The following is a 26,813-nucleotide window of genomic DNA, read 5'->3' on the forward strand; positions in this document are numbered from 1 at the left end:
TGTTACCATTTTTAATAAAATCTCATTGATCTCATCTCCACTATTTATCCATATTTATTTCTGATTCCACTTGACTATTACCATTTCATTGCTGTTAAGCAGCATGCACATTCAAATTATGACTCTTTCTAATATTTTGGTTCACTTGGTTGAAAAGCAGCAGCCCAGACAGAGTAAATATCAAGGCACTCACAGTTTAAAGCAGAACAGTAAAATGAGGGTGGTAAAATATGCCTGCCTTAACATACCTGTCAGCATTTCAGATTTATTGAGGCAGGCAATTTATGTCTGACTAGACTTAAAATTGAACGTAATTTTGCAGGATTCTGTAACATTTTGACAGCTAAAGGTGATCTCAATTCCATCTATTTCCTGTCCTCACCTCGCCTGATCTCATATAATTACAAGCCATCAGTGAGCACCTTCAATAAAGTGGTTTAGTCTGACAAAGCAAAGACGGTGCAGCCACATGCATTAAGTTCTTCTAGAAAACGTCCCAGCTATGCACACAAACACACACACACACACAAGAGAGAGCAATCTGTCCGCTCCTGTTATATCCCGTCTTGAGTTGTCGTGACGACCAATTTCTGACATGCATCACATTCAATACCATTCCACTTCTTGACTGGATGCATTATAAATGAGTACACAGAGACCCACAGTCATTCTCTATCCCTCTTCCCAAGATCCGCCTATTGGATTTATCAACTTTTATATAAGACAAGACAAAGAAAAATAAGAAACCATATGTCAAACTCATCTACATATTGGCAGGAGTGCGAGATGGTGGGGAACCCTAATGATTCAGGGATCCTGAGACAGACAGGGCCCCTGCAGCTTGACATTAATTGTATATATTTACAATGTCAGGGCTCTAAATGAGCTGTTTCACTGAGCCATGGATGTACTTTTTTTGAATCATAATGCTATAGTGACATTTCTGTCTCAATCTAGTAGTGATGGCAAAATATCACATTCTGGTAAATGGGGTTTATTACAAGTTTGGTCTCATTTTTATAGCTCTGGACATCATTTCTCTGATTACACCGTACTCAGAAAGCTATAATAATTACAGGAATGTAAGTGTATGGTGACATCGCTGTGACGAAGGGGGAAAGGGGGGAAAGTGAGAGTCAGATGATCTAACAGGTTGCAAAGAAGCCGACTGTTTAGCAAGATTTCGAAAAGTGAGACAAAACAGACGGTAAAAGCGTCTGAAATGTCAGCACTAATTGCTCTTGGCACAGAACAACACTGTGTCTGAACAACAAGGTTAAAATTGTGTGCAATCTGTGATGAATGATAGTTTTCACCTTTCTATTCTCATTCAAATAATAAGTTTGACTAACCCAGAGATAAGGGTTTGTTTGAACCCTGTCTGACTCTCTGATGGCACATTTCCTGTCCTGTCAGACCTCTTCTTAGCAATGTTGCCACATTCCCGGATCTTGGTAATTAAAGGAATAGTCTGACATATTGATAAACAAGCTTGTTTGCTCTCTTGGCAAGCGTTAGATGAGAAGATTTATACCACTCTCATGATCCATTCAGTACGAAGCTATTGCCAGTAACCAATTAGCTTAGCTTAACACAAAAACTGATGACGGGGGAAACAGGTAGCCAGTAGGAAACAAAATTCACAAAACCTTTTTTCAGTTTTGGGTTAAGTTAAATTAAGAAGAAAAACATGATTTAATTTGTAAATTTAATTTATGCTGAATATTAAATATTTGTACAAATACGGACGGAGCCTTTGGTCCGTTTTTCTGAAAGGAGCAGTACCGCTGAAAATCATTGGGGGCAGCGCAGCCAATAGTTCAAGTGAGACGATCCAAGACTAGAGAGAAATTTCAACAAAACCTTTTGGAACTTTGCGAGTTGATAAGTTGAATCACTTTTACGTTGACAAGATGGCTGCTTTTGCCTCTTTCTTACAGGGTACATCATCAGAACCTTCTCCACCATCGCCTGTTTGCAGAAACTCTTGATTCTGCACTGCCCTCACGTGAATGTATTGCCTAACAACCATGCCAACATGCAAGAATGAGGGCAGTGGCTGTTAGATGATTTGAAGCAGAATAATCTGTTTTACATAGATGCAGCAGTCTGTGTTTCTCTGTTTTTCCAAATCTTTATGTTCAGCTTAGATAGACAGCATTGCTTCACATTGACCACACAAAAATGAGTGCAGTATATATTTACCAGAACGTGACATTAACTTAGGGTACGAAAAAATGAAAATAATTGTAAATTTTACGGTAATGTGGTATAACAATTGTACATTAATAGACAAAATTATACTTTTAAAAATAAAAGACGGATTATTATTCCGTATATTGTCTTACTCTCCACCACTAGTCAAAACAGAAAAAATTACACAACTGTAATGGCTGCAAACATGCAGTCAATACAAACTCATTAACAAGCCTCAATGTTCTTTAAGCGACAAGGCTTAAACAATCATGGTGAGCTGAGATGAAAATGCACCAGAAGAGGCTGAAGAGGTGAATCAGAAGAATACTGAGTTTGCACCATTAATGGTCAAATCTGTATCTTTCAAAGGTCTCTCATGCATTGGTTAAATAAACTGAACTGGCTGCTGTCTGGGGAGCAATCCTCGGCTAGCAGGTATGTTTCAGGTGAGCTGAGAAGGAATAGGCCACAGTGTTTAAGCAGTCAGCTCAGGTTTGATGGAGTGCAGTGAATCTGAAATGAGTGCGATGTGAGTAAAGAGCTTAATGCCTTTAAAAAGCCAGCACAAGTATATATGGCCAAGCCATCTGTCTTGGGTGTGTGTGTGTGTGTGTGTGTGTGTGTGTGTGTGTATGTGACAGGTATACATGTACACGTGCTAGAAAGGCAGAGATAGAGTTCATGAGATTGTGTTAACCTACAGTATAATCAGATGCACATGCACACGCGCACACACACAGGCGTAATGATGCACACATACACACAAATGCATCCCTTCACCAGGCCAATATATCATTGCACTCACAGACCAAATGAGGCAATCACTCAAAATTATTTGCATATAAACTAATGAAATATTACTGGGTGAAACTCAGTTGAATGTTAATTACAAAGGTAATGCACTATTTGCTGATTAATGGATCGTCTCTCTTTTGGGCATGAGATGGTACGAGCGAGTGGATGATCAGTGTGGGGACAAAAAAGGTGATTCCAGTGAAGCAGGTACATGGAAAATGCATTGCTGTGGGATCAGGGAGAAGAGAGGACGGGAGAGGAGAAAAGACGAGAGAGGGTTTTCAAAATCCCTTTATTAAACATTAAAGAAAACAAACAGAAGCTTTGTCACATATCCACCAAATACAAAAACACAAAACAAGGTTAATAAATATGTTTGTTTTTTTGAAAATACAAACAAAATCAAAATCTCTAATTAGAGATTAATAGTCAGCTCCCCATCTTCTCTCAGAAAGCATAAAATCCCCCCAATCCGGCACATTGTCCATCATTTTATGGTAAGTGTGCTCTACTTTGAGTGGTGCTTTCAGCTCACTGCCAGTGTTTTGAACTTAAGTTCCTATGTGTCAGCCAATTGGCTTACTTGTCAGAACTGGAGACAAAGTTCAACAAATTGTCTACCATTTTTTTTTTTGGGATGAATATTTAAACCTCACCTAGACCCTGAAACCGCCCTTTTAACCGATCGAAAAAACAAGACCAGAGGAGAGGAGCGAACAGGACAAAAGAGGAGAGGAGGGGAGAAAAGAAGAGAGGAGAGAGTAGAGGATCCTTTGTCGGGAGGCAAACATTTGTGTTAAGTTGGGTGGACATGGTCACACACCACAAATTCTTGTTTTACTGGAGAGGGTGAAATAGAAATACATTATTCATTTATAGATCATTAATTATGAATCCACCAAAATCAGGATGGTAGGCCGAGGTGTGAAGTGTGCAAGTCAAAGCATTTTGCTGAGGATACACATTACATATTTCATCTCACTGTTTGACCTCAGAGCTTATAACAAGCTCCTGGTGACTCTAGACTCGAGACAGATTGAACAAAGAACGTAATAAGTGCAGAACTACATCTCAGAGTAAAAGAGAAAAAAGCAAATCCATTGACACTTGAATAACTCTTTTTGAACAGTCTTTAGAAGAAAGAATGGTTTTCTTTTTTGGAATTAAACTCCTTTTGGTCTTAATATATACTGCAATTTTTCAACCACTCACTGCACTGTTGGTGGATTCATAAAGATAAACTGCTCAACAATTATCTTCCTCTTGTATAAATTTGTCTCAAAATACAATTTTTACTGCTGTGCTTGTGAGGACAGTGTATTGATTTAATTCCCCAGAGGTTTGCGCAAAAAAAAAAAAATAAATGTAGTCACACTTCAAACTTTCCTTGTAGTGGAGAAATCTAATAAAAAGGCTTAAACCATATGTTAATCTGTCTCCCTGTACTTTTTGATTTCCAAAACGTCCCCATGGCTCTTTGCACTTAAAGGTTCCGTGTGTAGAACTGAGTGGTGAATTTGCATGTTGCAGCTGAATGACCCTCACCTTAAACATAAAAAAATATCAAAAGGTGTTTCGTTTTTCCAGTTTGGCATTTGTAAAGAACATGGTGGCCTTCGTAGAGAGGACCCCTCCGGAAGTAAATATAAAGTATTTAAATACAAAGGGGCAATTCCAGGGGAAAGAAACAACCATTTGTACAATTTATCACACATTCATGAAAACATTGCTAGGATTCATTTATATTCAGTTTCTGCCAATAGATCCCTTTCACCTAAATCTTACACACTGAACCTTAAAGATATGTCCCAGCAGATGGAAATATTAAAAAACAAAAATACATAGTTTCATGTGTAATACGGGTTAATTGCTTGTAAATAGCTTAAACTACTGAGTACTGCAGTTTTACAAAACATTACTCACGCAGGAGTAAATCAAGCGTACGTTGGGGAACTATTTCAAGAAGCGGATTAATACATGTGATGCTCCTGTGAGTATTTAAGGCAGCAGGACAGTGTTTGTGCAATTAACTCACAATTCCCCAAATTCAACATAATGGCAGAACATGTCACCCAGTGCAACAGTGAGGTTCACTGATGTGTTTTTAATGATTGTCAACAACAGTGAAGGTCCATAGCAAAAAAAAGAATAAGCTATATATAGACTATGCAGACAGCACTGTTATGTGAAGTAGAATCAAATCATAGTTTGTTGTGGTATTTCTGACATTAGGAAAATGCAGATCATCAAAGGCTGTTTTCTAAATAAACCTTTTCAGATGAGAGTTGAGTTTTTAAGCTCTTTGTCTCAACAGCATAATGAATAGACAGCACACAGACACAACAAAGACACAGCTCCTGAGGTTTTTGTACCACCACTACAGTATAATTGAGTCTACGCAAAAGTAACTTCATCCACTAGGGGTCTCTCAATTAATAACATATCATCGGAGTTGTTGTCTTCACCACCATTGATGCTATTCAATTTAAATGTTCACAGATGAGGTCATGTTACAAAGTTTTATTCAGGTTAATCAGCAAAAAATAATTGAGGCCCACTATGAGTTACCAATAAGAACAGTGTAAGGAAAAAACAGCAAACTTGCTGACAGGCTAACAGTCTGTTTTTCATATGTCATCTGCCCCTGAAGTTATAGCAGAGATGAGCAAAGTGACGGGTGAAGCCAATAGGACACATGTAAGAGAAACAAAATGAAACGTCTGGTTACCTTAATAAAATTGTGGATTTATCTTAGTTTTAACATTGTTAAATCATTTTAGATAATGTAAGTACACAAATCAACAAAATATATAACATAGTTTTACTTTTTTCTTTTTACACATTTTACTGAAGAATTGTTACAAATTATTCATTCAAGTTATATAGAAGTTCGAAAAATAAGAAATATATTATCTATAAAAACATCCAAAGATGCATAGTTGTGCAGTTATCAAATTGATGGAGACAGGTATCAGTCAGGATCGCTGCTCATCACTCCATCACTATCAAAGGAGGCTAAACCCACTCACGCAGCTGCTGCCTTACAGTTAGCATCACCAAACCACAACACCTCACAAGCTTAAAAAAAGGTGCTTAAGAGCTGGACACAAACTTATGCATGTGAAATGAGCAGTTTGTCTCCTGTTTCAGACTAACAGATGATGCATAATGCATGGCCCCGTGGCAGCACTGCTGGAGTGACTGAGAGATTGATAGATTGATTGATTGATGATGACAGTTATGACTAATTCATTAAAAAGCTAAAGCTGGACGTGCATGTCACTCATTTGGGTTGAGGGAGTCCGCTGGCTACACTCAGCCTGTGCATGTGAGATTGTGATTGTGAGGTTTTGTGTAGTCAAGCAAAACATGGTTTAGAGTTTGGGTGGTCAAAACTTGTGCTTTTGTGCCAACCCAGGCACCAACACTCCTGCAGAAATTGTTACACGCACACACACACACACACACACACACACACAAGAACACACCACAAGCTGCTCCCAGAATCAGTGGTAATTATACAGGAGGGGGGAAAAAAAGGCACAAGTGTATACATCGGCGGTTGACATGAATACGCAACCAAGTGTGGATTTACTCTGTGGGGCTCAGCAAAGCTCTAAACTATGTTTGCACAGCAACAGGAAACCACAAGACCATGCACAGGCAGTGCTAATGTGTTCAGCCCTTAGAGATCCACTGCATCTCTGTAGAATATAAGTAAGAGTAACTTACATATTTGACTGTGACAGTTTGTGTGTTTTGCATGTGCATAATTATACACAGCTCTTTAGGGGAGCGGTGTGTATCAAGTGGAACTACACAGCTCTGTTGGAAGCTAATATTGTGTGAGACCTCGCAGCTATAAATCAGGGTCACTATCATGTTTTATTCCGCATTTTCTACCAATAAATGCACAGCAGCACGATGTAAAGAGGAGAGGGAAACAATGTTGAATAAAGTCCAATTCCATAATTCATGTGTCAACAGGATCCTTTGGAGCTGAACAGATCAGAGGATTTTGTGAACAAATTATGCAATAAAAGCCAAGGCAGAGTGACGGGGGGGAAAGAGGGGAGAGGGAGGAGAGGTGAAAACAAGTCAAAGTGGGGGGAAGTGTCAAACAAACTTAAGGCATGAATGAGAGAAAGATCAAATGAATAATTTGTCAGTATGTCTGCAATTCTGTCTCCTAAAAGCTAAATTCGAGTACAGCTAATTTGTTTTGTCAGTTATATTTTTGAAGGAAGTGTCACTGCTGCCTGGAACCAAGTGCTATGTTCTTGTAATTCATACAGACGTGGACAAGACGGAAGGAGTAAACAAAACACAGGACCTTGTCACTGGAGAACTGGGTTCGCATTTGACTCATATATGAAGTTCATTTTAGGCAGAATAGTCCTTTAGTCAAAGTTTGATAAGGGGATGATGCTACTCTCATGTCTGTACAGAAGATATAGAAGCAACTAGCCTACTTTAGCAAAAATACTGCAAAGGGGAAACAACTCAACTAGCTGTGTCCCACCACCACTTCTAAAGTTTAATAACCAACACTGCATATCTCATTTCATTGTTTCATACAAAAGTGAAGTATAAAAACAACACGTCATCACAAAATGTAGTTTAATCTTCAAGGTGAGGGGAAGATAGTGGCTGTAAAATGTTTCGTCCTCAAACATAATCTGTCACTGTGGATTAAATATGTTGGTTCAAGCTGATCGTCTGAAGCTCGAAGTGCCCAAACTTTAAAAATATTAAACCATTTTTAAGTTCCTTCAATTGGACATAGGATGAAAACAATATGAGTCAGGTGTCAGTGATAACATGTTATGTGATTTATTAATGTGTATTATTATAACTGCAAATTAGTAACATTTTAATGTTATTTGGGGGGTTGTATTGCTACTCAATGGAATAACTTTCAACTTTTAGCTCTTTTCAAATTAGATATTTTACCAACACCCGGCCACATCTTTAACATTCTCCTCCACCCGTCTCACTCCCTCTTCAAGTCTACATACACACTCAAACACACACATACATCTACCCTGTCCATGCCTGCAGACTAGCTCAGCTGTTTGCCAGGAAAACCAAAGCATGTCATTGTCAGCTGGATGATTAGACACTAAATACACAACCATGAAAAAAAACATTTGGCAGCTTCACACACAATTAAGGAGCCTGCGACAGGATCCCTTCGGGTTGAAAGCGTCAACTGCCCCACGTATGGAATGATTTGGAGTTTTCTTTAAACAAAAAGCACATCTGCATGACGGTGGGGGAGCTTGTTTGGCTGTTTGTGTTTGTTTGCGTGCTCGAACCCCTCCAGATTTCTAAAGGTTTCTTCCTGTGAAGAAGAAATGCCATAGAGCTGAGTGTACCTAAAGGGAGCAAGAGCTGCAGCAGCTTCTTTAAGCCTGCTCTGCATGCTTTATGTATCCAACGGTAACAATATGTATGCATTTCCACATTCTGAGAGACCAGTGAATATTTGAATAACTGACAGACCGTGCTTCAGAGGATGAGAATGAATAATGTGCAGGGGATTTCTCTCAGTTACTTCAGTTCAAAGAACAACATTGATTTACGTACAAGCACTAAGAAAAAATGAAAAAAAATAATGATTTCCTCGTCTTGATAAAGCCTGATACGGAATTATCCATCACATTTTTACAAAAGCAGAAACACCAGAAGAAATGTGAGTGACTCCGCCGTGTTTTCAAAGTAAAATATGTGATGGTAAATTAGTATCACAGACAGCTTGTCTGTTTGATAGCAGCAGACATATCAGTGAAACCTTGCCTCCAGCTAGATGGAGAGTGAGCAGAATCTAACCATCCGATCCGCTGATCCTCTCCAGGTGAGCTGAGCTCTGGAAACCCAGCTCACTGTTGTCTGAGTCACCAGCTGCTGTGTTAGCATACACAGCCGAATCTCTGCGACGAGAGAGCTGGTACTTCCGCTTCAAAGACCTTCTTCAAAAACATTCCCCTCCGCCTCCATCCCTGCCGATCTGCCTGCCACTTTGTACCTGCGTCAGTCGGCTGAAAGCTCTCCCTCTGCCTAGTCAGACGAGGAGAATGGGCTTTGAGATTCTATCTCGCCGAACATGTCCGTATCCTAAACAGATGTAACACACAAAGCATGGAATTTATGGGACAAGACGAGGGAGTTTTGTCTCTTGGACAGGAGGTAAAGTCTGATGCATTAGTATGCCGGGGTGCGTACCGCATGGGTATGATGTCCCATGCATACATAGCACGTCAAGCTTTACAGATGATTAGGAACAATGACATTTAGTTTGGTAAATGCCAGAGCTTAATAGGCAGAGTTAAGGACAGTTAATGATGTCTGGTGTGAAGCTCTGCTGACTTAGAGTATAAACATCAGAGGGACTTGTTTTCTGTAACAGTCAGAGCTCCAGGTTAGAGCTGCAGTGGAGAGGAAGGGTCCTGACACCTAAAAAAAAAACTCCACACTCTCCATCCACTGTTTCCTTTTTACATCCATTCCTCACTAATCTCTGTGAGTTTGCTATTTGTGGCCTCCTTGTTAAAAAGCTGACTCCCCGCCATCATCAACCTCCTCGGTCTCCCATTTCCTCCCATTCGGACGCCATCCCCCCCTCGTCCAATCGTTTCCTCCCCCAGTCATACTCCGGCATAAATCACCTCTCTGCGATAGTTTTAATGGCTTTTTAATGAGCCTAATGTTTTCTGTTTTAATGAACTTCTTACGTCAGCCTTAATCATTTTAGGGGGGATGAAAAATGATTGAGAAATGGCCTACATTAATTTAATTTACTGTTCAATCTGCACAGCCCTCTTTACAACCCAGGGAAGGGCTGGGGCAAGGAGGAGAGACAGGAAGGAATGGAGGAGTGGAATGGACGACGCACTTATCACAGCTGTGGGGTGGAAGAAAGAAATTTTAAAAAGGGACAAGCAGGAAAATTAGAGCTGAAAGCGAAAAGAATGGGGACTTCTATGTGTGGCATAGAGAGGTAAAGAGAGGAGGGATTGAATAAAAAAAGAGGAAAGGAATGGACTGTTGCAGCTGTAATTTATGAGGCCATGCTATAAGCTAGTTGTTCAGGCTTATCTCCAATTAGGCTGCATTGTTGAGGCCTGCCAATGGTAGTTCCTACCACTCAGTGAGAGCAGCAGTTTTACATAGCCATTAACACAGCAGCAGTCCTGAATAAATGAGCACAATATTCAGCATCTGTTGCTCTATGTCAGACTTTTCTATCTCACTTTTTGTTGATTTTTTCTCATTATTCCTGTACATTTTCTTTTTTTAACTGTCTTTCTCTGTTGTTTCCCCCGAGTTATGCATAAGAGTTGTCATTTTGCCAGTTTCAAATTAAGGGCGCATTCAACCAGCTGGTGAGGCCCAATAATCTAGGATGCCATCGCTTCCTGAATGCAGCGGCTTGTATGTCAGTTTACTCAAGGACACCGCACCTTGCCAGCAACACTGAGAGTCAGCCCTCCGTTTCACTGTGTTGATAGCAAAAGGCTGCAAATATGCCAAGGCTGGCAGCCAAGATTGTTTTGCACTACCTGAGATAAGTTGCTCTTTACGATTTTTGTGTGTGTGTGTGTGTGTGTGTGTGTGTGAGAGGGTGCGTATAGCTTTTCTGCCTTAGCGGCTGCAAGCATTAGCATGCACCACTGATTATATGAAAAATCATGGCTGTGGCTGGTTACTATAAGCGCTGATGTGGTTAATGAACCGTAGCTGGATTTGTGTGAGGGTGGACAGGTCTTGGTAGGAATGAGAACCTTAATGTGGAAATGAAATCAAACACATATATTATTCTATCAAAGGCAGATCACTGTCGCCTGTGACATTTTTACTTATAGCTGTGTGTGTGTGTGTGTGTGTGTGTGTGTGTGTGTGTGTGTGTGTGTGTGTGTGTGACAGATGTTCCTGTCCTCTGGCAGACACACACTTTGACCCCAGCCCCGCCCACATGCCAACTGAAAGATGAGTTTTCGGATGCATCCCTGTACCCACACCCCTAAGGGTATAAGCTGACTGGTGTGTCTTCCTGTCTGCTTAAGATACTCAACATGCAGATCCCTCCACTGTCTGCTGCCTCCACACCATTTCTCTGTTAGTATCCACCTGTTTCACCTCAGCGGTCACTTCGCTATTTTTCCCATTCTCTGTTAATGTCCAGCTGTCAATCTGTCCTTCAATCGCTTTAAGCTTGTCAGTTCTCTCCGTCCAAACATTATTTGTTACCTGTTTCTGTTAAGGCTCGGTGCACTATCAGAATAAATGTCTGTTTTTAGCTGCATAATATCATTGTAAGAAAATCTGTGGAGTTTTCAGACAAAGAAGATTTATCTATTTAGAAAAATATAACTTTTTATACTTTTTTGATTTCATCTTGTGTTGTTTCTTTATGTTGGGAATGATGTGATTTGAAAGTAAGTTGTACTGAATTAGTCTGAATGAGATTTGTTTAAATACACAAGAGACACTTTCCAAGACACTGGATATTTTGTGTGTTGTGGCCTTGAACGTACTGAGTTGCAAATCAGCTGTGAATAAAGGCTCTATGTTTTGAAGATATTGCAAGGTGTATTTTAAAGGTTGTGTTTGTAATTGGTTGTTTTTGTTCATGGTGTGATGTTATTTCATGAGTTATTTTCATACAACAGGTGGCCAATGGGATAAAGGCTCTCAGTGCCATCCTATGCGCACCTGAAAATAATGCTTTTCACATTAGTATAAATCGTAACCAAGGGCCTTACCGCACCATTTTAACACCCATCTAAACACACTTCACAACTGCCTCAAGCTGGACTAAGCTGATTTATCCAGGTCATCAGGTTTTCTGAATGAAACATGTGGCAGGGGTGTTGCCAAACTATTAGCAGTGCGAGGCCCCAAGCACTGAAATCACACCTTTGATTTACTGCTCTAAAGAAACATAGTGCTGTCACAGCAGTAAATCGCTCAGCAATTTTAGTAAACAAGTTATTACATTCCTAATGTGTACAAGCCATATGCACTGGAAATATGCTGTGAATACTAAAACCCAGAATTTATTAATTCACATAAAGTTGGAAACAACAATAAATGATTCGTGCAACAATTACTGAATGAATGTTATGACATTCCTAGCAGTCTCAGTGGTATTTTGAGCTCTTCAAAAAAAAATTTGCATTCCAACATGCTAAACCATGATTATAAATCCCTCCATGGTCTTGCCCCCTACCTCCTCTGCCCCTATTACCCATCCCGGAACCTGCGGTCCTCAGACATCTCTCTCTAGACACCTACAGAAAACTCCTGAAAACCCACTTGTTCACCACAGCTTATGGACTTATAGCCTCAGCCTACCATTGCTATTATTATCTTGTGCTTTTGTTTGTTTCATTGTTATTATTGTATCATTGTTTCTTCTCTCTGTAAAGCGCCTTGGGTACCCTGAAAGGCGCTATACAAACCCAAGTTGTTATTATTATTATTATTATTATTAAACATTATACCTGCTAATCATCTACACGTTAGCAACGTTTTCTGTAGCATTTCAGAGCTTCTATGTGCTGCCTCAGAGGTTCTGAGCTCTACTATGCATCCTGCACACAAGAGGATAATTCAGCTGAATTTGTGTCCAATTCAGTCTTTGCTACGCTCACGCAGACGTTACCAATCTGAGGGTGAGCTGAACAGATTATCAGGCCATATGATCTGATAGAGTGAGCTAACCAGGAAGAGTCATCAATTGCATTGTGTTGAGAACTGAAACATGGCTGTCTAGGTTTACAAGGTGGACAGTTGAAAAGAAGGCTAGACTTCTGGAATTGTTTTAACAGTATGAGCACTTGTTTAATTTGTCATGTAGTTCTAGCAATATACTATATACTATTCTATATTAAACTAAACTATACAAAATACTATACAAACAAGCTCAACGCTAGAAGCCAGTCATGTTTGCTTTTATTCTGAAGTCATATTTGGTCCCGACTGTCTGCAAGTTCCCATGTCTCTCAAATCGCAACTAAGATTGTGTCATGTCTTTGATTTCCCATGTTTTTAAAAATCAGCTAAGATTTGAATATTACTCTATATGGATTACTGAAAAAAACGCTAATTGATCTCATTATCACTGTCTACTTTGCTTCTTTAAAACGTTTCTTTTGCTTCAACCTTGCTGATAGTGAAGCTAAAGAAACTAATCAAATGTAGAACACTTCAGCGGCAGTAGTGTCCTGGCACCAGAATCACCTTAGTTGTATAAACTTCACCTTTTTAGTCATTGCAGTCACATTTTTGCCACTTCTCTCCTTAAACCTTCAAATCTGTGTATGTCTTCTCACACACACACACCCTCACACCCTGACCTATCAGCCAATCTGCAGACCTCCAAACTGACTTATTATGTAACCATCTCCACATGGACAGGTGGACCTGACATGTCACAGTCAATCTATTCCCCCAAGACCTTAACAAGCTAAAGTGGATGGACAGGCCATTTCAGAGGCCGACCTCCCACACACTCATCCACCAAAAAGAAACTAGTTCCGGACAAGTCCTCACTCAAGTCTGAGTGTGTGTGTGTGGTGACTGTGTGCGGTGAGTGCATGTGTCTGTGTTTTCATGCCTGCACACATACTATATAGTGTGAGAGTGAGATTTCACCCAACTTAGGACACTTACATAAGACTGTCAGAGCGAGACATGTGATGAGATGGTGGAAAGGCCAGAAAGCAGGTGAAAGACAGTGTCTCGGTTTGTACGTCTGCAGGACTGTCTGGGTATGTGGGTTGCTGGAGGGTAATTAAATGTATTTTTGTCAGCTAACCAGCTCTGGCTCCCTTATCAGACATGGGAAACCACAGAAGTAGAAAGAAACCAGATGGGTCATGGCCGGCAGGGGTGTTTGTGTGTGTGAATTTATGGGCAGGTGCGTGAGAGGGAATGAGACAGCTTTAATTCCCAGACACCACCCCTTGGGGGCCGGAGGTGGAATTGAACATAGTCTGGAAGGGACAGCTTTGACAGCTTCCCTAAATACGCCCAGTAATGTTTTCACTCACCCCGGACGGAGGGAGATCCAATCTTTGCCTGGATGCACATTACTGGCCCAAAAAAACGATGTTTGTGACTACCAAACCTGAGGATGCCAAGGTGGTCGTTTTTTCTCCAGCTGTCTTGGAGAAAGAAAACTTCTGAGGAACATATGCATGGGGAAGGCAGATTTACAGCTTGACAAAATGCTGTGTGCTTGACGTCTCATGATCAGTCTGGATGCACAGTTATTTGTTTTCCCATCGTGTTTAGTCAGCACAATTTTATAGAGTGGTACACCTAAAGCACCCTGAGGACATGATGCATCACTCTCCTGGTGGGCCTTGGGGCTCTACATTGATTCTTATCTGTGAGTAAATTTGTAATACAAGCTCTCTGCTTGCATTCCTTTGTTTTGGGGGTTTTCCAATGGCCATTAGGTGCTACGTCAAGAAAGTCATGGAGGGCCCAGGAATATTTTTCAGTTTTCAGAAACACACTGGAATACATATCATGGGAAAACACTGGAGCTCAGGTAATTTTAATATATCAAAAAACGGGGCTCAGTGTGATATTTCTCTTACCAAGTATAGCAAGGTGTCTTCTCACTCAGCATGACTGTTGTCTTGAGACAGCAGTAATTTTCATATGTCTACAGGAAAATGTTGGTTGGCTCAGTATGGGTCCGTCAAAGGTTCCTCTCCTCCACAAACACTTGCTACATCCTCTGTATTGAACACACGTAGAGAAAGAAAATACTTCAACAAGCAGCCAGTCTAACGCTAGCTTAACTAAGTCCCATATCAGCTGAAGGCTTACCAAGCGAATGAAAGCAAAGCTAGCCTGCAGCTAAAGTAAGTAGCTTAGCCACCAACCATGTAAACTTCTGAGTCTGCTGGAGTCACATTTCTCTTTTTCAGAGGGGGGTAACCAGCTCCGCACAACTCCTGCCCCTGTGCAAAGCCGACGTGCCCCGCTGCATTCTGTCCTCTGTCCTCACAGACTATCTTTGGAAAATGGTATCAACCATCCATCACACTACAGATAGATGAATCAACACCCAACTATGACTATGGTATGGCGATATCCATTTATTCTTATTAAAAGAACCAAATACAAATATGTTGACTATGGAGGCCTAGAAATGCCCAGCAATTACCACAAATTTGGATTAATTATAATATAATACACATTACTGTTGTTTATTTTGCATCGTTACACAGTCACCATTTTGTGTCTCCAACTATTACTAACTATTCCTGTCTTACATAAAGTGAATGATAGGAAATTAAATTCCTTCCAAGTGTTGAAACTGAGCAAAGACCTGCTAAACTTAATGCTGCACAAATAGAAGTTTTGGATAACACTCTTTCTGAGTCTTGTTCAAGTAAAGATTGGGATTGCTCAAGAAATATATAACAACCATACCACACATGCTCCAGGCTTAACCTTGTTGCAACACTGCAGATTATTTTGTGGAGCAGCTGACACATGTCTAATGCTGGCAGGACGGATGCCATGCTCCACTAATGCTTGTTAATGCTTTCTAATTATGGATGTTAAGAGCAAACTTATAAATGTGCCAAGCGTCATAGTTTGTGACTCAGCTCAGTAAATGATGCTGAACCATGTGGGCGTCAAAAAAATATCATCATTAATGTGGGAACTCGCATTTCAGTTCGTTTGTTGCCTCGGATGAAAAGATTAGAAATGTGCTCTCTATGATCAGCTCAGTTACCAGAAGCTTCACCTTAGCACCTTCGCAGAGGATCATAAGATTCTAAAGAACACTCAGAAGTCCACCATTCATGTACTTTTTAAAACACATTCAAAGTTACTTCCAGATATGTGTCACCAAATGAAGCAGCATTTGGAGTACCTAAAACCACAAATCATCCATAGTGGCGCAGTTTCAAAGACCTCTTTTAATGCTATGGCCTCGATGTTTTTTTCACAGGCTTAAACACACAATGAGACCCTGTGAATAATAGAACACAATCTATTAATAATATAAATCTGTTCTTATCCATATGAAGCGATATTCTCCACCCAGAAATCTTCCACTCTGCTTCATACAATATCCATATCAGAACTATATTATTCAGCAGCCAATCAGATATTCACCTTTGAGTTCATGTGTTAGTAGGTGAGACTCACAATAGCCCCTGGCTCTGTCTCTGTACCTCAAAGAGGGGCATTTACTTCTAAAAGTACCCAGGGAAGGAGAATATTGATTTCAGAACCAATAGCTTGGCACTTCTATTGTCATGTTGTGCTGAATACATTTACCCCACAAGGGTCCTTTTCAAGTGTCCTTTCTGGATAAATGACTGAACCTTCTTACTCTAAACTACCTTCAGATTCCAAATGATTGTTTTACCTTGAATCTTCCACATCTGAAAATTCTTCATTCTGCAATTTTAAGACTTTAGATTTTAGCACTGGCAACGACCTGCCACAAACGGATGGACACCACTGAGGCCTTGAGCCATGTGCAGAAACTGTCAGGAATCCATGCATGACATAAGTATTCTTACCCTCGTTCACCTATTAATGTCCTGTTGTCTGGGCTGTGAATTGTTTCTGGGCAGTGTACAACCACAGATGGATCCGCTGTGGGGTTCTGCTGGTGATTCATATTAATGGACCTGACCCCAATCCTTCCTTTCCTTCTTTCCTTTTTCTTCTTCCAGTCCTCCTCCCCCCCTGTTCCTCCCACTGCTCGCTCTCCTTCTCATCCCCTCCAAACACCCAGGGGACAGATGGACCAACACTCAACTTCACACCATTTAGCTTTTCAAGGCTGCTAAAATAGTGTGCATGCGGAGGTGGGGGGAGTGAGTGAGTGTAGACTGCATGTGTGTGTGTATGTGTGTGTGAGACAAAGAGAAAAAGAGTGGGCATAAAATATAAAACACGTCTGTGTGCTTACGCATCCATGTTCAGTGTATGTAGTTGTGTATTTGGTTGTGTGTTTGTCAGCACACAAGGGCACTGGTGTGAGGTTGGCAGGTAGAAGTATGTGGGGAGTAAATGAAGGACTTAGTGCTCTACACGACTGACTGGTCAAATCTATGATGCTACCTTGAGCCTCCCTGGCTCCACTCAGACACTCTGCTCTCCCAGTAATAGAGACTGAGTGCTGCTCTGTAGCGAGCCAGAGACCTGCACTGCCCAGTCTGCATGCAGGGCACATAAATAGAGAATTGTCTGTACAAAAATGTGCTCATATTCCTAGAGTTGGAACCACAACCAGATTATAAGTAATAGCAATAAATAAGATACATTGTATTGCGGTATCTTAAATGTATTTTATCAAAGTAAACCATGCTACAGTTGTACCATTCAAAATCCTGTTATTTTCTTTTAAAGTAGCTATATATTAAATGTTGCTATAGCCAATCTTAACATTAACCACAATTATTGGAAAACAATATCTTTGTTAACTATACTAACTACTTAGTATACTAACAAGCTAGCAATGCCTGACCAGCCTGATAAAGGAATGATGACTGAAGCTCTTGGCAAGTGAAAATTACAATAACGTGCTTGTGACATGGACTATATCGTGATGTGTCTCCACTTCCTTTCGCTATCCAGAAATTAGGTTAAAATATTCTAAGATACAATATTGCCATCTTGCTCATTTGGACCCAGAGTCTGCACTAAGTGTGGTTGATACAACCGCTCGATCAATCATGAGTCAGTCTCGCCTGGCAGTCATGAAGTTTAACCACTTTTTGATTGCATCAAATATCTAATTACAACCCAACTTTCTGGAGGAAAAAAACCCATCAGTGTGATAAGAACAACCTAAAATAACAGCAGCCATCTTTGAGAGCAATGTTTGATGTGTACTTTGAGTTTTTAGTTTGGTCCATGTCCCATCTGCTTACATGGAGGAGGTGAGGTTTTTTTGCCTATACTGCAGCCAGCTACCAGGTGGCGATCAAGATGATTCGACTTCACTTTTAGGGAACAGTAAGGTCAATCATTTTTATGTACAGTCTATGGCTTGTGACAGGAAATTCAGTTTGGAAGCAGAGAAAACCTTTGAGAATGCATTTCTATACTCTAATAAAACTTTACTGGGCTGAACAACCACAAATGATTTAAACACCCCATCATTTAGGAGATGCTTGTTTAACCCTGCCTGATCTGTATATGGCGTCTCACATCTACATTTTAAACAGAATTTGACATATAATCATTTCCTTTTAATCCCTTAATACATTATTGCATGTTTTTCATGAGTAATTTGTTGAAAATCCAATTTGTTTCTCACATTTTGGACACCGCACAGTAACACCAGGCCTACACCATGCCCTCTTCCTCCTCCTACTCAGACACCTGGGCTGTCTATTGTCAGTTATTGGCGGACAGAAATCCAGTGACTCAATGTTGACACTGGGAGATTCTTTGTAATTATTCAGCTAACGCAGTTATTGTGCCAAACATGATACATATGATTCAACTGTCTTGGCTACTGTGTTTGTGTGGAGTGAAAACTCATTCTTGACCTTGGAAACAGTAAACATATTTCAGCACAAAGTCCATTGAGCTGCTGCTCTTGAGCTTTTGATCGTATAAAACCATCCTTCCACTGATTGGATTTCCAGCCACATGAAAATTTGTTTAATCAAATCCTGTTTCAAAGTTCAAAAATATCCTCCACAGCGAGTTGGAAATTTGAATGTGTGCAATCCCATCACAATAACTCCATCTGCTATGGAAGATCAAAAGCTGTGGACCTTGTGGTGAGGTTTTTCTGGCACATTTACATTAGCCAACATTTTGTGACTGTTGAGTCACATATCCAAGCATTTGACCTCTATTTTTCAGGGCAGGTCTCAGGCGGACACTGCTCTCAACTCTTTTTTTGTGAATGCTCACGCACACATGAAAACTGGAAGCTTCCCAGTACAGCCAGTGTCTCATCTGTTATCTGTTGGACATGGACCAGTTACCGTCAGTGAGATATTATAATGAAGCAGATGTGACTCAGTCTCACTTTAGCATTTTCAGTGGCTGCAGCAGCGACTTAACTCATCTTTTACTTCTAACCCTCTGCAAATCCAACTTTTTTGAAAGTCTGTGACATCATGAAATCCTGCCACTAATGTAAGACAAAGCCCAACGATCCTGTCAGCCTCAGCTAACTTCACTGAAACCAAACCCAAGCCTTTGAACAATTGAAAAGCAATGTCTCCGTCTATGAGGGAGATGATGTCCTGCGCTTTGATATCCGACACTGCAACTCTTTCCTTGAAACAGATGATGAAATCGACTGTCACTCTGGTGCAAGTGCTACCGTAATGCATCTGCTGTATCAGGCCACAGTGAAGAGGGAGCAGAGCCACAAAGCCAAACTCTCATTTTCCCTCTCAATTATTTGTTGTGACCTTCACCTCTGGTCAAAAGTTTTGGACAGTAACTGAAAGAATAAGATCCTGGACACAGGGAGTGAAAATGAGATTTCTCCTCAGCGTGATTGGCCTCACCCTGCGTGACAGTGTACAATCTCAGAGGGGGCCTCAGGGTCGGGCCAAACCACTAATGGGATCAGGTGAGGTGGATCAGGGACTTGGTAAAGACACCTCCTGGGACCATTGCTTTGGGAGGCGACCTCCTGGGCAGAACCAGGACATGCTGAGGGGAGTACAACCTTCAGCTGGTAGAGGAGAGCGTGGGGAGTCCCAGAGAGCTGCTGAAAGAGCCCTGTGCTCTCTCTGCTGGACACTAATGAGGATGAGACTGTAGATGGATCAGTGGAGGATTTCACTGGTACTCAACCGAACAACATGAAGATATGAAGAACATGGAGCCATCCAACACTGATTTCTAAGCCTATTTTTTCACATTACAATGTGGTTGTGTGTGGTTCTGTGTGAGGGAGAGAGAGAGAGAGAGAGGGAGGGAGGTTCATGCTTGACTGGTGCCTCAGTAACACTTATCTATCTGCTTTGTCCACCATTTGCCAGCACATGGGAGACTCTTTATCTAAATCCAGGCAGTTCAGGTGAAGAGGCTCAAATAGCTTGGACATACAATATTCGTGCAGTTTGAATACATAAAGTTAATATTACTATAAATTGTTTGTTACCTTTGTTATAAGCAACAAGTGTCTAACATAAAAGACCATGTCGGTTGTTAGTACAGAACCTCGGCTCCGAAACCAACAGGAGCATACCAGCATCAGGCCGGCCAGACATCTGTTGTCATAGTAACAATAGCATAACCAGTAGGAAAGTACCAGCAGCAGCCAAACCAGACCTTCTTTACCATGGTTACATAATAAACACAGATATGTTTGTCATATCGGTATAGATTGAGGTTCAATTCTTCCTTAATGTTAAAGAACCTTCGTGTTTACGGTTATGCTAATAAACACAGTCGAGGTTGTGAAACAATGGCTGAAAAAAAAAAATAATGGTCTCCGGTGAGAAAGTCCTGTCTTTGTTCCAAACATGAACTTTAACACCTTTTTATACAATGGCACCTGACCTCCTCCCTTGATTCCATCATAATTACTATGGCAACTAGATGTTGCCCGAGTAAAATGTAACTGTGGCTCATAATAGGCTGCTCACAAAGAAAAACGACAGTATCACTGGACTCAAAGACTAACTAATATTGTATTATGCTTAGGGAATTTTTTAAATGCTGATGGTCCCTGATGCAAGTTATAACAAGCATCTTTTTTTCCTATGATTCATCACCACGTTGGACAATGATATGCTTACAAATAGACAATCACATCCCTTCGAAGTGTATATCACACTGTGTCTAAAATGTGTATCACTGCAGCCTTGCCTGTTAGGTCCCAAAGCAACAGTCTGTGACGTCAGCGAAGATAAAAAGTATGTGCCTCTGGAGTTGGAGCTGGTCGTCCACCAATCAGAGAGTCGGTGGTTTGATCCCCAGCTCCTCCATTCTGCATATCAAAGTGCCAGTGTGAGAGTGAAAATGTGTGAGTGAGAAGCTCGAGGCTATATATAGGAGCGCTGTATGAATGTGTGTGTGAATGCGTGAATGTGATTTCTGGTGTAAAGCACTGTAGAAAAATATAGAAACCTCTATTAATTGGATGGTGGTATAGGGTTATATTAATTATTCAATATTTGTATTTTTAATTTTCTTGACAACCTCTCACCCGAATCCCTTGAGTTCCAATTTGGTTTTCAAAGGTTTTTAGCATACATGTATTTTAGCAATGCATCCAACAAGTCAGTGAGTGGTTATTAAGAAAGGTTATTAGGCTGTTAGAAGTTTTAATGTAAAGTGATGTAATCACAACTCCAATTGTTGACAGTGTTGTTGGGCAAAACCAGTGGGTTGGCATTCACTGGTCCATTCATCTCATGCACTACCTTTGCCTTAGGTCCCCCACCCCACTGCCCTGCAACACTCCCACATCCCCCAGGTATGATGGCACACATATACATAGTATATACGTTTTAAGACTCACAGAAGTAACAAAATCCCTCATGCATCAACCTCACATAGACTCACAACCACACACACACACACACACAAACTCACTGTCTGCTCAACTTTTATTGAACAAGAATCCAATTACTTAACCCAGCTTCAGGTTCCGTACCCTCTTTGCTCCTCCACCTTGACAACTCTGCACTAATATCTGCTGACAGCCTATGTCCACACACACACACACACACACACACACACACACACACACACACACACACACACACACACACACACAGTCTGATTAAATGAAAACTGTGAAAACTGATTAAATGAAAACTGTGATGCCCATTCCTCCATCCTTGGGTCAATGAATACCAATGAGAGACAGATATCAGTCCATGGTATGAGACTGTGTGTGTGAGTGACACAAAACGACAGGAGGTGAACTACCTTCACACTTCCATGCTTTACTCCAGTAGTGGATATGTAGCTTTTTAATTTCTTCTCATTTTTTTCTGATCTTCCCTGTTCATATGTCTCCATGACATCTGGATCTTTATTGTTCCCAGTCCATAGATCACTTATTAAACCAAGTAATGAGGGGGTCATGCATAATTTCATTTGCTCTAGCGGTACCTGGGGACATTTTCTTACTTCACTAAAATCTATGATAGTTTCCTTTTGAAAGGCCATAACTCTCCTCCAGTGGCAGGCATAGGGGTCACAGATGCTGAATGGGCCATTTATAGATTCCTGTGGAAGGAGAATATTGTGTCGAGTCGTTTCAGACCTCTTATTGAGGCTATTTGACTCCACGTGGTTTAATTTGCTCCTGGTGATATATCTGATAAAGAGCCAACCTTTCAAATGATTCTTTTAGTTCTTATACGCACACGCTCACACACTCACATGGTGAGTTCAAGGCAGTGTATAACGGATGTTATTTAAGAAGAGCAACATCGGTAAAGAAAATTGAATATCAATATTATCGTCCAATAGAAATTCTTTCCAGGAGTGGCCTGCAGGGATTGGCAGTGATAACTGGTAAATACAGTCCAATTATGTGCAGAGCTATGGGGCTTCTGCCTCGTGCACAATTTCCAGCACAGCGGTGGTGAATTCTGTTTTGCACTCCAATAGTCACAATTTACACCAATTTTTCCTTTACACATATTATCTGCAGGGATCATTGAGATGCACATATTTAGCCAGTGAGTTAACATCCACCGACTGTGGTGTTTACATTGGAGGAAAAAGAAACATGCACAAGCTATTATTTTCCTGTTTTTCCTTTTGTTTTTGTTTATGCAATGCATGTGATAACCCCATGTTGCTTGCAGAGATGCTCTGTGACTGGCTTTCATATGGAAAAATATCAAATCAAAGCAAACAAATCAAGTCAGCAGAGCGCACGTGAAAATTTAATGTCCTTGGAGGCGGCTCATGTATGACAATCATGGTCTCTGAGAGATGGCAAATGCTGCCTGTGATTTTTTTTCTCCTCCTCCCTGTCCTTTCTCAGCTTGAGATATGACCCGCCATTGGTCAGTTGTCCTGCAGGGATGCTTATCAGTTGGTTACAATTTAGGTGGAGAAATTGCAGCAGGAACATCTCTCCCTTTTCTCTCTGCTCTCGCTCACCAGTATCACTCAGGGGGATTGGAGGGCTAAGAGCACAGCACACATCTCTCACTTCCTTCGTTGCCTTGCATCTACCACTCATTTTTCCTTGTGCCTTAAGAAAAGTTTTGAGTAAATGTAAAACTTTTCTTAACCCATTTGATGCATTTAAAGCAGCAATGCTGATGCCATTCTATTTTTATATTCAACTGACTACATTTTTTATTGTATGATCCAGCATTAGTTACTTCAGCTTTTGCATAATCCATGTCTGAAATAGCTCAAAGTTTAAATATCCTCCCCGCAACGTGCCCCCACTCCCTCATCTCATTTACGACTGCACTGGATTTACAGATAACATGTGAAGATGGCATGGGTTGCAGCCTTAATCTAAATTTACCTAAAAGTGCGATGAAAAGGACACCCAAAACATTTTACAACGTCGGGCCGTGAAAACCGCTCCTGGGAATCTGAATTGCATTCACAAGCCAAACTTGTTTAATGATGTATTTTGTTTTTTTCATGTGGATAATTGGCCGCATGAAAGAGGCAGATAAAGAGCTAGAGATTCCAGTTTCTCCAACTGATGGCAGCCTCAGTGGTCCGTGAAGCAGCCACCAGAAATGTTACATCTCATGCTGAGAGAGGCAAATGAAGGATGGATTGTTGTCATTATCCACACTTGGGTGTTAGAGTGCAGTGATAGATGCTAATTGCACTTTCCTCCCTGAAGAGAAGTTGCACTAAATTCATATTTCTGTTTTTGACCTCTAACTCTAGAAATCAGTGAAACCTCAGAATATCCACATTAATATGAAGGCTAACTTTACCTCGGCTTTGTTCATACCAGTTCATACCAGTTGAAAGTAATTTTGGTTGATACAAGAACTGAAGGAGAAGAAGCTGAAAAAGAGAAAGCAAGTGCACCATATAGCCAAGAGGACTGAGGTGTCCACACCCATAGGTTGTCTGTGTGAGCAGCATAGTGCCATCCACAGTTACATTTTACAGTTAGGAGACTACTATTGCCATTATTATGGCGGAGGCAGAGGAGGAAGACAGGTGACCTCGTACATAGAGCTGCAAAGTCCACCGCAGCAGACGGTAGGGAGTGGATGGATGAAGCACAAGAAGTTCCTGTTATAAAGCAACAGCCACTGATTCTTTTAACCACAAACCTTTCGCAACCCTGACAGCGCTCACTTCTGTTATAACACAAAAAAAACCCATGTGCACAAAGCCATTTTGATGTTTGATGTGGACAAATTTAACTGGACCGCACAAAGCTCTGACCTCCACCCCATCCGACAGCTTTGGGATAAACACACCGACTGGGAGTCAGACCTTCAGGCCGACGTCATGGCTGACCTCACCAACGATCCCTGCAGATGGTTTTGGACTTAGATGTTTACACGGGTCTATACTCTTGGTTATAGACAACAACAGTGTAATTATCTAATACCTTTAATGGAAGATGCAGCTTTTACCTTCTTCTACTTCTCCACTGCTGCAGGAGGTACAGGGGGGTTTCAGTGCTTGTTTTCCAGCCCCTCCATGTGAAACAGCTTAAGTAAGCACCATTTCCATATTTCTGATTCTGATAATGGACCACCTTGCCATCACCAAATTACCCGACACCACAATGCCAGCCAAGTGAGTGAATTAGTTAATGTCCAAAAATGGCTGTGTTTCCCCACTCCATCTGCACTTAATGTGTGTGTGTGCGCGTGTGTGTGTTTAGTGCCTGGGGCTTAATGACTTTTTCACCTCTCACACATGCCTCGAAGACACATTTCAGTTTACATTTGCGGTATTGAATTCATAATTGCTTGTCGGCCATATAACTTCCTGTATAATGAAATGCTCTCATAATAATCAATAAAGGAAAGAGAGCGTCCTGTTTAAATGTTGTGGCAATGGGAGAAACCCATCAAGCTGAACCGGTGCTTTCAGTGTGTTACCATATCAGCGAGTGTAGCATGGAGAGGGGGAGGAGGAGGAGGAGTGGAGTGGATTCCATTTTAAAACTCTCCACTCCACTCGGGGACCACTGTGGGTCTCTCCTGAGTGATGACGTGCACGAGGGCGAGGGAGGATGGATATCTGTCTGCGGAGTTGGAGCTGGCTCTGGCCCTTCTGTGCCCCCTTGCCCAATCTCTCTGGGCCAGCTCTAGGTGGATTACGCTTACTCTCATTTCCTTAGACCTATTTGTCTTCCCTCTAAAGCCCAACCTGCTCCAAAGATGTAATTCCATAAAAGCGTGCAATCAATACACCAGAAACTGTACTCTCATTTATCATTTTTGATAAAAAAGAAAAGAATGAGGTGGGAGGGGGGTAACCAGGGAGAACTGTGTGTGTGTGTGTGTGTGTGTGTGTGACTCTAATAACATTAATATTGCAAACAAGCCAAAGTAGGGCAGGTCAAAAACTGCTACCTCAGTCATGAGTGCTGCCACACACAGATGCACAGGAGAGCTCCGTCCACTGGATGGCACTATTATGAGTTTCTCTTTTTTTCTTCTTTCTTTTCAAAGCTGTAACAACAATCAATTCATGTGTGGTGTACAGTGTCAAAAATGAGGAAATATTAATTCCTTTGCTCCTGGAAACCTTAACATTTCCAGGAAAGATATAAATACAATATCCACACAGACACAGACACACACACACACACACACAGGGGCCTCATTAATCTTCTCTGTAACAGGACTCTATCCTCTGGCTCCAATATTACAGTAAATGGTGATGCTTATCTGCAAGCAGCACTGCCCTTGAAATAGGTGCTGTTCCATTCCCAGCTAATTCCACAGCCATTAAATGGTTGGCACATTTTTCACAGGTATATAAATTGCTTTAAGCTGCAGCTTACTCTCAGCACATTGAAATACAAACACGGATGTTCTCTCCTTTTTATCTCACTCTGCCCTCTGTCTCTGTAATACACACAAACACACACACACACCTTCCTATCCGTCTTCCTGCCGCCCCTCCCATTTCCTCACAAGTGAAATGAGCGTGGATTGACTCCTAGCTTGCAGCAAGGTTGAGGTAATAGCTTATTAGCAGCCAATAAACATCAGTCATTTCCATTTAAGCTAACACTCCAATGTTGTTCATAATCACCAGGACATGAGCAGAGCTGAAAATCAATGGTACATTTGAACATTTTAACAGAGCGTCCTCTGTGGTTTTTGATCCGCCTGATTGAGGGGAAGCTTTTATTCATCCAAACACGCACAGATGCATTAATAAATCAATGCAGACTACATCAGTCTGACACAAAAACAAATGCAGTGACTTGAACTTTGTTTAACATCATTTTACTGCACCATAATCCACTGTATTGTTCAGACCAAGCTCTGAACTCCACCGTGGAAAGTGGGGGTTGTAGATCAGACATTCATATCACATCCCACTGCCCACCCAGACCTGACAGCAGGACACCTGCATCCTCGATGATGAGGGGATGAAATACCCCTCCCCGACCATACCCACTCACATTCTCTCATCCGTCCGTTTTATATGCCTTGCTCCCCACGTGCCCACAGCCACAGAGCAGCTGGCTTGTTATTTGTGACCTGCCAGTCTGCGGGTGTAACAAGGTTTCGACGCAATTAAGAATACATTTCCCAGGTATCAGCCCAACAAATCACAGGCTTGAGTCCCTGGATACACACACACACATGCACACATACACCCACATAAACTTTGCCTCACCAGTCCCACAAATCAAACGCTAC

This window comes from Paralichthys olivaceus, chromosome 9, assembly GCF_024713975.1.
Source record: "Paralichthys olivaceus isolate ysfri-2021 chromosome 9, ASM2471397v2, whole genome shotgun sequence".
In the NCBI taxonomy this organism is placed as follows: Eukaryota; Metazoa; Chordata; class Actinopteri; order Pleuronectiformes; family Paralichthyidae; genus Paralichthys; species Paralichthys olivaceus.